Here is a 14,766-nt window from a genome sequence, read left to right as displayed (position 1 = left end):
AGGTCCACCACATATGATAGAATGTACCCTCAGTCTCATTGCATCTCCAGCACTTATCTGATTCAGTCTTATACATCTTAGTAAGTTAGATACCATCTGTAAATCATTTTCAGGTAGTTCTCCTCCAAGGAATAACAAGCTGCAAACTTCAGATCGCTCTTCCAAAATGTGTCTAGATCCAGCCTAAGAATCTCATGCTCTACCGACTGAGCTCTCTTGCAGAACTCTAAATCAGAGTGATTGGCGCCAAAAAGGACACATTGCCTTTAGGTAATGGCGCAACTCACTCATGCTCAGGATGCCTTCAGTTTTGACCAGCTCCCATCATTGAGACACACCTCCTCCCTCCCTCCCAACATCAGTTTATTGGGCGGACTGCCAGTCCATTACTTGTTATTCCCCCAGCAGACTTGAAATCACTTCCCTGTCCCACTGTCCTCTTCATGCAGACCAGATGCTGAGCCGTTGCTACACAAGTGGGTGTGCTACACAGGGACTGTGTGTGTGAAGGGACCACTGAACTGCTAGTGCTTCTTGCTAGAGAAAGCAGTGTGTGTGTGTGTGTGTGTGTGTGTGTGTGCACTCGCACGCACGTGCCTCGTGACTTGCACAGAGGAAAATGCAAAACAGGAGTGACATGCAATGCATGGATGCTGAAATATACTCGGAGTCGAGAGTGGATTTTATGCTCGTTATTCAGCTCATAGTGGTGAGGAGGAATGGAAGTTCCCCAGTGTGGGGAGCCAGTGTGGTGTAGTGGTTAAGAGCGGTGGACTCGTAATCTGGGGAACCGGGTTCGCGTCTCCGCTCCTCCACATGCAGATGCTGGGTGACCTTGGGCCAGTCACACTTCTTTGAAGTCTCTCAGCCCCACTCACCTCACAGAGTGTTTGTTGTGGGGGAGGAAGGGAAAGGAGAATGTTAGCCGCTTTGAGACTCCTGAAGGGGAGTGAAAGGCGGGATATCAAATCCAAACTCTTCTTCTTCTTCTTCCCCCAGAATTTCTGCTTTATATACATTATTTACACAGTGGGCCCCATGTGATTGGCTAATTCCGGGATTCTCCTGTAGGCCAATCAGTTTGTGGATTCACTTCCACCTGGAGCTGGATTGGGTGGCTCCTGTGGACCAATCGGACTGCTGTATTCTGGATCCTATTGTTCTAGGACCAATCAGACTGCTGCATTCTGAATCCTATTGTTCTAGGACCAATCAGACTGCTGCATTTTGGATCCTATTCAACTCAGTACATAACAGGTGCAATGCAATATCTTCAGACGCTGCCCTGCATCAAATAACGGTAACTGCAGTAGAGCCGATCAGCTGTAACCACATGAAGATGGAAACTGCTCCCCAGGGATGCTGCTAGCTCCAGGAGGCAAGCTTCCACGGGTGCCAATGGGAGCTTTTGTCTCAGGACTAATTGGAGCTTTGCATGTATGTGTGCAAAAAGGAATGCGGGTGGCGCTGTGGGTTAAACCACAGAGCCTAGGGCTTGCCGATCAGAAGGTCAGCGGTTCGAATCCCTGCAACGGGGTGAGCTCCCATTGCTCGGTCCCTGCTCCTGCCAACCTAGCAGTTCCAAAGCACGTCAAAGTGCAAGTAGATAAATAGGTACCGCTCCAGTGGGAAGGTAAACTGCGTTTCCGTGCGCTGCTCTGGTTCGCCAGAAGCGGCTTAGTCATGCTGGCCACATGACCTGGAAGCTGTACGCCGGCTCCCTCGGCCAATAAAGCAAGATGAGCGCCGCAACCCCAGAGTCAGTCACGACTGGACCTAATGGTCAGGGGTCCCTTTACCCTTTACCTTTACCTATGTATGTATGCACAAAGGGTGTATCATTGTGACTGCAGGGGAGAAGTGTTAAAACCCCTCATCCTTGATGCCATCTCATCTCTGATCACGGTTCCCACCGCAACTTTTATCTAGGAAGTGGGGAGCTACGCACATTTAACATCAACATCTAGTTTGGTCCTTCAACAGCAAAATCACAGAAAACATCAGTGTTACCTGCTCAGTAGAAAGAACCAGGGAATTGGGCCCATCTCTTAAAAACACTTATTTTGCAGATACTTTCCTTTTGTATACAAAGAATACCACAGTGATAATTTCCGCCCTCCCTTCCCCACAGGTGGGCGGAGTTTGCGGCACCGAGCGAGGGCTCACCTGGGCAGGTGCCTCCCACCTGCTTGGGCCGGCCTTTGAGCTGCCCTCGGTCAGGGAGGACAATGGCCAGCCGGCCGGGGTTGGGGCAAAGGCCAAAGAAAGGAGGCTGACCCCTTTGTCCAGGCCTCTTTTGGTTTTCTTCCTTCCCAGAAGTTTCCAGAATGTTGCTTATTATTTGAAAGAGGAGCACATTGTAAGCCTCTGTTGAGTAGGGAATCAGCTTCAAGTCTCTCGATTTTCTTGCTCTCAGCCGGCTCAGCCTTCTCTTCCTTCACTATTAGATTATTTTTATGCTGCAAAAACAGCTGCCCTTGCAAGTTGCCGCTTGCTAGAGACCCATATTTCTCAGACCTGTTCAGCCATACCATACACCAAAAAGGATTGCTAAGGGTGATAAGTCACCTCCCTGCCGCCTTCTCATTATGGAGACAAATCCACAATTTAGACGCATCCCTGTGCAACCGGCGATAATTCTGTCACAGAGGCTTTGGCTATTCGGAGTTGCTTTTGTCACTGAATCTCAGTTTAAAATAAAGTCACCAGACAAAAATCTGGTTAACTTCTGGTGCTTCAGGGAAGAAAAAAAACTTTAACCTAATTATACCTTACAGTTTGGATCAGTATTGTGCTTCTGGTGGGGTTTTTAAAATTAAAAAACAAAACATATTGCCAAAAATAAATGTCCATCTGTTCACCCGAACTGCCCCACTAGTTTGCCATCTTGGCAGCCATTTTGGCAGCCACCAACAATTCACTGTAGTTTCAGATACAGTCTGCTCACAAAATTTTCTTCAGTACAGTATTTGTTTTAGTCAGTGGGGAAAATTGACAAATATATTCTGGTTTTTTAACCAAAAGCATTTTTATTAGGAATTATAGGTACCAACATTCTGAAAGATCAGAAAAGACTTCTTATGTATGGGACAACAGCTGCTTGGATGCTACTAGCCCAGAGATGGAAAGAAGGAAAAGTCCACACCAGAGAGGAATGGCAAGTTAAGCTGATGTACTATGCTGAAATGGCAAAACTGACTGGAAAACTCAGGAACCAAGAAGACCAAGAAAACTGTTAAGAATGGGAAAAATTTATAAGTTGTTTAGGAGACCACTGCAAGCAGATGGAAACATTAGCAGGATTTTAATTTCACTTGTAATGTAAGAAATACTATGGATAATATGGATTGATATAAAATATAAATTATGGAATAATATGCGGTTATAAAAGCTGAGAATAAGACCCACGGAGGGAAGGAAGTTGTGAGATTCAGAGATGTATTTGGTTTGTTTAAATTTTGTATTTGTAAAATCAAATAAAAAAGTTTTTTGTTTTGTTTCTTTAAAGAAAAGACAAATATATTCTGCCCCAGTTTCTTTAGATAAAGGCAGATCCCCCAGCTTCTACATATACCCCTCTGCCTTTTAGGATAAAGAGGTAAGGCCCACTAGAAATAGCAAAAGAGCATAATCCTCTCACATTTGTCAAAACATCACTCCTACGACATGGGCTTCCTGTAGGGGCAAGGCTCATTTTTTCAGTTATTGCTTCTTCTTTTTTTAAAAAAAGGATAGGAAACAAGCAGGCATGTCTTGCCTTCCACCAGCTACAACTAAATCCAGGGACACCTAATGACAATGCTATACAGTCGTACCTCGGTCTAAGAACAGTCCTGTTAACGAACGATTCGGGCAACGCACTCCGCAAAACGGGAAGTAGGTGTTCCGGCTAGCAAACTTTGCCCTGGAAAATGAAGGGAAGCTGACTGGTGGAAGGGCACCGGCGGCAGGAAGCCTCAGTTTAAGAATGTTTTTGGTGTAAGAACGGACTTTTGGAAAAGATTAAGTTCATAAACGGAGGTACCACTGTATAACGGCACTATGCATGTGTGTTGAACCAAAGATGAACTGAAGATTCTTCCACAATGTGGAATATCCCACAAGTGTGAGAATTGGTTGTTTTGTTCAGGGATGCCATGGTTTTCCATCAGTGAATGTCATTGCACAGGCAATCGTGGGTAAAGGTATCCAGAAAAGGAAACCTGTCAGCAAGAACAGAACTTCTTGTATTATTTAATAACTCAGATGTTCTCCCTTGTATCTTTCCCACTGTGTGAAGAAAGAGAGCATTCATGTACTTAGGTATTTATTTAAAACATGTCTTACTCATTGCAAATGCAATTCCAGACGAGGGTGTATATTAAAACAAATTTAGATGCATCGTACAAGGAGGAAAAACAAGGCAGATCCGTCCACCAGCAAACTAAAATAGCATCAGTACCAGCACCAGAGTCCACAAAAGCCTGAGTGAAAAACTAGGCCTCCAGCTGCTTCTTCCTGGTCCTGTCCCCTCCTTTGCATTCCCAATGGCCTGGACCCACTGCCTGTTACCCCTCATGCTTTAGGAAGCTTCCTTTGCAATTTAGCATCCTCCAAAATCAAAGTTCTAAATCATGCTTCCATAAGTCTGTTCCTCGCTGCGAACATTCAGCCCTGAGTCATGGAGGATGGAATGGGTGAGCAGGTTTCTGCTCTGTCCCCTTAGGTGATGGGAAACATGTGAGGGCAAAGGGCAGCACTGGATGCTAATACCAAATAGGTATTTCATAGAATCATAGAGTTGGAAAGGAACCTGAGGGTCATCTAGTCCAACCCCCTGCAATGCAGGAATCTCAGCTAAAGCATCCATGACAGATGACCATCCAACCTCTGCTTAAAAGCCCCCAAGGAAGGAGAGTCCATAACCCCCCAAGGGAGACCCTTCCACTGTCAAACAGCTTTTACTGTCAGAAAGTTCTTCCTGATGTTTAGTCAGAATCTCCCTTCTTGTAACTTGAAGCCATTGGTTCGGGTCCTACCCCCCAGAGCAGGAGAAAACAAACTTGCTCCAGGCAACAGTCCTTGAGATATTTGAAGATGCCTATCCTCTCGCTTCTCAGTTGCCTCCTTCCCAGGCTAAACACACCCAGCTCCTTCAACCATTCCTCATAAAGCTTGGTTTCCAGACCCCTGTTAACTTGTATCATCACCTTAAAGGGCTGGTGAAAATGCCTGAAAGGCGGGAGGAGGAAAGAGACTTTTAATCATCTATTATACAGCAACAATGCCCACAAGTAAAATGTATTGGATTAGAATTAATAACTTCATAAAAGAGATTTGGGGATATGAGATCCCACTGGATCCACGTGTGTGTGTGTGTGAGAGAGAGAAACAATATATGTTGCTCAGTCTGTCAGGAGCACAGATAATTAGTTTCTGATACAATCACAGTAATAAAGATATTATATGCCCCCCCAAAAGGGGGGTCATAGAATACACCCTTCAATGAAGGAATAGACAGACAAACTCTGAGGGTTTGCCTTAATACCTAAATTAACTCAGTGTGTAAGAACGAAGGAAAAGAGACAATGATAATTTTATTATTAATTGAAATCCTTTTGTCGAGTATTGTATGAATCATTCACTATATCCACGAATACAAAGGTAAAAAAAATTATTACGGCCATTGAGTTAAAATGTAATTTAAATTGCAATGAAGTGAGATGTACATAGATAAATGTTTAGTTTTTTCCTTTTGATAATCATTTTAGTAACGATTAAAAATTATCACGTGCCTTTGTTTTAAAATAGTTTAATTTGATACATTTATGTTAGTAATGATTATATTAGAAATGATCATAGCTATTTCTTATATATTTGTACCTGTATCTAATCTACAGTGGTGCCCCGCAAGACGAATGCCTCGCAAGACGAAAAACTCGCTAGACGAAAGAGTTTTCCGTTTTTTGAGTCGTTCCGCAAGACGAATTTCCCTATGGGCTTGCTTCGCAAGATGAAACGTCTTGCGAGTTCTTGCGAGTTTGTTTCCTTTTTCTTAAAGCCGCTAAGCCGCTAAGCCGTTAATAGCCGCTAAGCCGCTAAACCGCTAATAGCCGTGCTTCGCAAGACGAAAAAACCGCAAGACGAAGAGACTCGCGGAACGGATTAATTTCGTCTTGCGAGGCACCACTGTAAGATAAGGAACAACTACTATGACCACCTAAAAGGCTGGTCTAGGCCTCAGCCCTTCTGCTTTCCTTGAGTTTTAAGCCGGTAGTGTTGTGTACCCTTATGTCCCTCTTTGGAGATGCCTGCAACTATAGCAGATAGTCAGTCAGTAGGAGACACTTCTAGATTCTGCTACATTTGTCCCTGACTGCTGCGGGCCGATAGGGCAAGCCAAGGTAAGCTGCCATATTCACAGTGGCATTCTTGGAATATTTGACAATATTTGATTACAGCCGAACAATGGGCAATCCGTTGGCTGGTCAATTGACAATATTCTACCTGACATTTGACCAGCATGCCAAACTTAGTTCTCAGATAGTTTCTCATGCAAGTAGCACCAAGAGCCATTCACACTTAATGCAGTTCTGCCCAGGGGCGGAGGAAGGGGTGGGTTGTGGGTGTGGTCTACACTGGGGGGGGTGACAAAATGCCAGGCAGCACTCACCGCAGGCCCTGCAGCGTGCCCGAGCCACACGTCTCTCCTGGGAGGGACGCAGTGGCTTGGGCGCCCGCCGCCTTCCCCTCAGCTGTAGGGTGGCTGAGTGGGAGGAGGTAGGCAGACTCCTTGAAGGCCTCACGGAGCGTCCTGCCCCGGCTCACCCTACGGGCAGCTGCACACACTCCGGGCGCAGGGCACGTGCGCCACCACAGACGCCCGATCAGCTTGCTCCACTGCTGGTTCTGCCTTTGAACCATTCTCTTGAAGCTTTTTTTGTTTTTGTTTTTGCAGCTTCAGATCATAATGCTATGAGTTTTTCTTCTAATTCTCTGATTACTTTAGAGCAGGCTTCCTCAACCTCGGCCCTCCAGATGTTTTGAGACTACAATTCCCATCATCCCTGACCACTGGTCCTGCTAGCTAGGGATCATGGGAGTTGTAGGTCAAAAACATCTGGAGGGCCAAGGTTGAAGAAGCCTGCTTTAGAGTATGGAACTTAATCATCGCAGCAGGATGAATATTTCTACCTCCATTGCCCCCTGTCAGGCATGACTTGCTCTGAGGTTTTCTTCTTTTTCTTTTTTTGGTGTGGGGTTTAAAATACAGTAGTACCTCAGGTTACATACGCTTCAGGTTACAGACTCTGCTAACCCAGAAATAGTACCTCAGGTTAAGAACTTTGCTTCAGGATGAGAACAGAAATTGTGCTCCGGCGGCGCGGTGGCAGCGGGAGGCCCCATTAGCTAAAGTGGTGCTTCAGGTTAAGAACAGTTTCAGGTTAAGAACGGACCTCCAGAACAATTAAGTACTTAACCCGAGGTACCACTGTATTATGTCCCTCCAATATTTTCCCTTCAGAGTTTAATTGTGTGTGTGTGTGTGTGTGTCTGTCTGTCTGTCTGTCTGTCTGTCCGTGTGTGCTTTGCTCATGTTACTAGTTCAGATTTCAGTGGATAGCAACCCCAATATTAACAGGAGGATCTTACTCAGAGGCATCTGCCGCAACAGGACGTTCATCCTAAATGTGCTCATTTCACCCAGCCAGTGTACATATTTGTCTCTATAACTGATACGCTGCACTGCTGGATGATAGGCTGAAGCCAAGGCAGATGGCTTCTCCTGAAGCAGAAGCCAAACTCACCTGAGGGGGCCACTAGGAGAAGGAAGATGTCTGTGCTTCCCTAGCTTTTCGGTGCCCAAGGATCTGGGTGGCAATTCGTAACTCCCAGCCTAATTTTGTGGGGCTGGGAGGTGGGGGAGCCCAGAAGGAGAGAGGGGAAACATGGGGGGTGGAGGAAGAGCAGGTGAGAAAGCCAAACTAGAAGGAGTAGCAAGAGTTCTCCACAAACCATCAGTCCAGATCTCTTGTGAAGAGCAATCTGCTCCCTGCTTCTGGTCTGACAAAAGGGTTAAAGCTTACTGCTTTTGCACAAACAAATGTTTGACCCACACTGTCCCCAGCATCCTATAAGCGTTGTCTAAATGTTTACTGGGAAGCTGGACTGAAGCAATGGCTTAACTCTAGGAAGGAGGAGCGGAAAAAATCCTGCAGGGCACTGGCACATTAGCCCACTCTCATTCTGTGAAACTGTACTTAATTTCACAGTTTATAGCAGGGCTGCCTCGTTTTATGAAATATGCACAGCAGTTGTACATATGGCTTTATTATTTTCAGCAGTCAAACTGCAATTAGTTATATCATCAGGCTCACATTGCTGAGGCAAATTAGAGATTATAGTGCATACAGAGCTCTACCTACAATTTACCGCGAGCGGTAGCTTATTTACATAATAAGTATTGGTCAATTTATAGTTTGATAATTTGGGCCACAAGTTTTAAAATGCCGCCAAAAAATAACAATCAGGCAACTTTTCTGCCTGCCCCTAAAAATGAGCTGTTCCTAGATGTTTAAATTCTGGCAATTGGATAATGAACGTGCATCTGCTGGTACGCTCAATATTTATTTCACGTTATGGCAGAACCGAAGATTTATTAACACCTTTGTCTGTGGGTAGAGATAGCCTCCACTCCAGCTATATAAATCCTTACTGCCACCTGCGTACATCATTCTGCAAACCTCCTCGCTTCCTTTGTTGCTCTACCTCTGATTCTATCGTTTTACCTGAAGCCCTGAGACCATATAGTTTTCAGGGTGCCTGACATCTACACAGAAGACTCAGGCTCCTCTGTTTCCGTGGGTTTCCTGTATTCCAGCACGGAGGGAGACGAGGAGGCTTCTAGCAAGAAGCCCTGACACAACACCGCTGCCCAAGGAAAGCTGGAAGGCCTTTCTGTCTCTGGTGGGGTGCGTGGCACATACAGTTACAGAACAACGAAAGCAATGTCCCCTGGGAAATGTAGTTGGTTAAGGGTGCTGGGGACTAGAGTTCTCAGGGTACTTCGGAGGGGGAAATGTGTTAAATAATGGTAAATGCAGAAGGAGTGCAGGGCTGGCAAGCAAGATTTGAGGGAAGGAGTTGTGCAAAACCTGTTGCACTCCCAGCTTCATCCAGAGAGTGTATTAACTTATAGCCTGTGTGTGTGGTTTGGGAGCTGCACGGTCAGGGGAAAAACAGTGTTGTCCAGGGTTGTAAAGACTGCAGAGAGAATAATTGGGTGCACTCTTCCCACCTTGGATCAAATCTATGCTTCCAGGTGTCATAAGAAAGCTGCAGAGATAGTGCAGGAGAGTGCGCACCCCGGAAATGATCTCTTTCAGCTTCTGCCTTCTGGAAGAAGGTACAGGGTTATAAAGACTAGGACCAGCTGCCTGAGAAACAGTTTCTATCCAAATGCGATTTTGGTTTTAAACACAGTGTAAGGTAGTCTCTCTGGGAGTCTATTGTATTTAATTATGGGGTATCAGAGTTTTTAGGGGGCTAACCAGGCTGGGATAGCAGGCTTGTTGGTTTCTGAATGTCTGGTGTAGATTTTCAGTTTTGTTGTTCTGTATGGGACAATGACAATAAAGAGTATCGTATTGACATCCTGTTCCTGGGGGAGAGGTCAGTTTGTTGAGCCCGATTCCAAATCTGGCTGGATTTGGTTTGCTCACTGCTCAAAGCTGCCATGGTCTGAATTTATAGAGGATAGTCCTCTGTTTTGAAGGGAAAACATTGGAAGTTGTCTTCTGTTTGACGACTGCCCCATCCAGGTCTGGCTTAAAGATAAGAAGCCACAAGGATGGAGAGCAGAGGCTTTGAAGTTGCCCATCCACACTTAGAAGAACCTTGTCTGCAGATTGAACAGATCCAGCACCCGGGGGCCAGGTACGCATGTGCGGCAGCCCATACAGACGCCATGCGTGCCCTTGGCCGCTGGGGGGGGGGAGACAGCGGGCCATCTTGTCACCTCCCCAGGGTGGCACCCGGGGCGCACCCCCCCTTCGTATGCCCCTGCATGCAGGGGCCACCTTTTGTCTTCCCTGCTATGGTGAGATGTATTTCTATTCGCATTACAACAACGATTTGCAAATTTGCATCTGTACATGTAGCGTTCTGCATTTTACCGCATGCATATTGCTGTAGACCTCCGTAATCTTTTATGAGATGATGGTATATACTTTTTTATATATATAAAAAAGGAATTACCGTATGGACATTTTATGCACGTTGGTGTCCTCTTTTGTGGTGATGCAAATCCTCTTTTTGAGGGCAGTGAATAATTGGCCACGCTTTCACCACTACACAATTCCGGGAGCCCAATTGAATTCATTCCCTGGACTGTGTGCACTTAGTTGCTCTTTTTCCTTCCGTGTACCTATTGACTCCTTTCTTCCAATCTAATTTGAGTCTCTTATTGAGTTTTAGCTTCAGCTAATACATCACTGCAATCCATGAATAGCAGAAACGTAGGCATCTGAAGAAGACGACTGCAGGGGGGACATCTAAATTCCTTTCTCTGAGATCCAAGTTGTTTACATTTCTGCTAAGATTAGATTTAGAGGGGCATTTAAAGACAAATAGTTTGTAATTTCATCATGTTTCTCAGCTAGGGCATGATATAGGAAGGAAAATGGGTTGGAGTCCCCCCCACACACACTCTCTGCACATCCTGGTGTTACTAAATTTACTCTTCACAAGTCTGCAAGTTAAAAGTTCAAGACCTGCTGTGAAATGTGCACATATCATGATAATCGAGAGTACGTTTCTGAGCACAATTCAAAGTGTTGGTGCTGACCTTTAAAGCCCTAAACGGCCTCAACCCAGTATACCTGAAGGAGCGTCTCCTCCCAAATCATTCAGCCAGGACACTGAGGTCCAGCTCCGAGGGCCTTCTGGCAGTTCCCTCACTGCGAGAAGTGAGGTTACAGGGAACCAGGCAGAGGGCCTTCTCAGTAGTGGAACACCCTCCCACCAGATATCAAGGAAATAAACAACTATCTGACTTTTAGAAGACATCTGAAGGGAAGTTTTTTTTATGTTTGACGCCTTATCATATTTTTAATATTCTGTTGGGAGCTGCCCAGAGAGGCTGGAGAAACCCAGCCAGATGCGCGGGTATAAATAATGATAATAATAATTATAATAAGTTGTTGTTGTTGTTGGTATAACTTCTGTGGTTTTGGCACGCCTCTGTGAGAAATACCTTGACCAGTCGGTTGGGTCCAATGCACTCGCAAAACAACAAAATTTTGAATGCCTTGCTGTTTATGGAGGGGGAACTAGCATGGAGTATAAACTCATTCTTTTTGCACACCGTGAAGCTTCGGGGAATTGTGAATATAAATTCTGACTCGGATACTCCCTGTGGCCTTGGGTATGCCATTAATCTACTCTAGTTCTGTTTTCTCATCCATGAACGAGATAACTTAATGCCTGCCCTACCTTTACAGGTGCGGTGAGAATTCATTCAACGATGATGAGGGGAGGGTGACACAATGCCTAATTTCCCTTTCTCCCCCCTTCATGCCATCACAACCTCATTTAAAAAGTAGCCTTTCATTTGGACTGGTCTTGATGAAGGCTATTTTCTGTCGTTATACTTTTATTTTCTACAATTCTATGATTCTATTATGCCCGCGTATTTATTGTAGGGTTGTGACATTTTGTCTGTTAACTGGCTAGAATGAGATGAATCCATTTTAAAACATTTTATAGTGCACTGTAAGGGCTCGTCCACGCAGGAGTTGACTGTGTGTTTGCCACTGTTTGCATTCCCAGTTATTTTGTATACTCCACGTGACATTACTCTCAAACAACACAATGTCAATTCTTTCCCCATGAGAACTAGTGTTTACCCAACATGGGAATAATCTGATAAACAAGGGGAAATTGGGCTCCAAACAGCTGCACTCAGAGTCATAGATGATTTGGTGCAGTATTCCCCCTCCTCTGTACCCCCCCCCCCCCGGCTACGCCCATGATCACATTTTTGTTACATGAATGGTGACACAGATCCCCTGGGGTTCATGGACTATTGGACTATTGTTCATGGACAATCAGGAACTATTGCTATGAACACATACTTTTTTGAGTACAGTGGTACCTCGGGTTACATACGCTTCAGGCTACATACACTTCAGGTTACAGACTCTGTTAACCCAGAAACAGTGCTTCAGGTTAAGAACTTTGTTTCAGGATGAGAACAGAAATGGTGCTCCGGCGGTGTGGCAGCAGCAGCAGGCCCCATTAGCTAAAGTGGTGCTTCAGGTTAAGAACAGTTTCAGGTTAAGAACGGACCTCCGGAACAAATTAAGTACTTAACCTGAGGTACCACTGTAAGTCCCTTTAAATTCTTCTGCTTTTTTAAGGGCTTAACAACAGCCAGCCCTGCTTCTGGGCTTCCCAGTCCAGAAGCAAATGTCTGGTCACTGTACAAAGCAGGACACAGGGCTTGATGGATCTTTGGTCTGATCCAGGAGGGCTCTTTGCATGCTATGATACCCGTTTTCCAAAGGGCTGATGTGCCCTTGATTTGTAACCAGACTGTACAGCTTCAGATATCAGTTAACAACTGCCGCGTTACTTCATAAACTAAGATAAGCTGGAACCTACAACAATTTATGACATATGAAGTGTACTCTTAAAGCAAAGCAGCCAACCTCAGGCATTCTTTGTGCCTAAATAACAAGGGTGGAGGACGTGCCTTGTTACATTTACAATGACCTTGGACCTCGGGGAGAAAAATCGCAGGCATCCTTTATTTTTAGAAAAAGCAGGGTGGCGCACCTTCAACAACTGCCGCCAAGACTATAAACATTCTGCATGTGCTTTTTCATCAAAGGCATATTCCGGATGTTGAAAGGATAAGCAGTCTTTTTTAAAAAAAAATATAAAAAATAAAGACAAAATTAAAGGAGCCACTTTAAAAGCTGACATTGTAAGCAGCTACTTTTGCAAGACATAAGTCTTTGTTGGCCCTTTGGCGTCCTGGTCAACACACAGTGGTCAACATATGTGTGATTTTCCAGTTTGCCTCAAGCTTCATTTGAAACAGTGTTGGAGACTTTGTGCTTGAATGTTTGCCTTTTTATTGATAGAAGCTTTGGCTTAAAAGCAGAAGTCTACCGGCGTAGACCTATGGTGCTGGGAAGTGCTTTCTCTCTCATTACATGGCTGATACTCTGCCCATTAAAAGAAAGAAAGAAACATAATCCTAATTTGTGTATATCCATTTTTGGAGAAGAGGGGAATACACTGCTAGACAGTGCTGAATCATATCGTATTTTTTCCAAAGCAAGGATCACAAGCACCACAGATGGGAATGCCATCAAATTGTGAATTTGTGTTTCAATGGTTGAGTTTCATCTACCTCCAAATTAAATCTGGAAAAGGCTTCTTGTGTCTCTGCTAAGCGTCTTCCTTTCAATGGTAAGGGTTCTGTTCTGTTCTTTGGCTTGGGAAAGTAGTGGAGAGTCTCAACAGGTGAAGGGCATGGTGCACCCATTTTTCTTTTTCTTGGAGAAGTTTGAAAAGACTTGGGAAGCCAAGGAAGATTCCACATCACTACGAAAGACCTTTTGGAGGATGAGAGGTCAGACTCAGCTCCGGAAGGAACAGCTCAAACATTTGAGTGAAGAGTCTGAATTGCTTCACCCATTACCTGAGTGTCACAAGAAGTGTTTGCCACCAGTTATAGGCCAAACAAACACTTAAAAAAAATTAAACCTGTCTGTTTCAATTCCTCTACTCTCTGAAGCTCTACTCTTCAGTTCTCTCTCTCCCCCTTGTTATTGGGGAGAGTCACTACCTAGTGGTTGCTCCCTTGGCTCTTTGTGTTCACGGACTTCTTATCGTCTATATCCCCAGTCCTTCTGGGGTTCCCAATGCAGAGGGCAGAAGGCACAATCTGAGGCTGTTAAACGTCATTTGTTTGTTTGTTTGCTTGCTTGCTTGCTTGCTTGCTTGCTTGCTTGCTTGCTTGTTTGATACATCACATTTTCCTCTGAGGAGCTGTAAAGGTAAAGGGACCCCTGACCATTAGGTCCAGTAGCAGACGACTCTGGGGTTGTGGCGCTCATCTCATGTTATTGGCCGAGGGAGCCGGCATACAGCTTCCGGGTCATGTGGCCAGCATGACTAAGCCGCTTCTGGCGAACCAGAGCAGCGCACAGAAACGCCGTTTACCTTCCCGCTGGAGCGGTACCTATTTATCTACTTGCACTTTGACGTGCTTTCAAACTGCTAGGTTGGCAGGAGCAGGGACCGAGCAACGGGAGCTCACCCCATCGCGGGGATTCGAACTGCCAACCTTCTGATTGGCAAGACCTAGGCTCTGTGGTTCAACCCATAGCGCCACGCGCGTCCCCTGAGGAGCTGAAGGTGGTGTAAATAATAATTCTCCTCCTCCCTCATTTGAACTTCACAACAACAAGGTAGATTAGGCCAAGAGATGGTAACCAGACCATGACTGAGTGGACACTCAAAAAACTTGGTTCTCCCAGGTCATTGTCCAGCATTTTAACCATTGCACCACACTGACACTCATGGGCTGTACTCCTGCTCAAAGTAGACGCACTGATATCAATGGACATGACAAACTTAGTTCCAGAAATTTTAGTGGGTGTACTCTGAGCAGGACTAGCCTTGGATACAATGGCTCCAAGCGAGAGCGCCCCACTTGCTATTGATAAGGCCCACATCAGCAGCTAGCATCAATTAAGGTCCTACCTTTTTTAA

This window comes from Podarcis pityusensis (genome assembly GCF_964106645.2).
Source record: "Podarcis pityusensis genome assembly, chromosome: 7".
NCBI lineage: Eukaryota > Metazoa > Chordata > Lepidosauria > Squamata > Lacertidae > Podarcis > Podarcis pityusensis.
The sequence above is the reverse complement of the archived record's forward strand: the minus strand, read 5'-3'. Positions refer to the sequence as shown.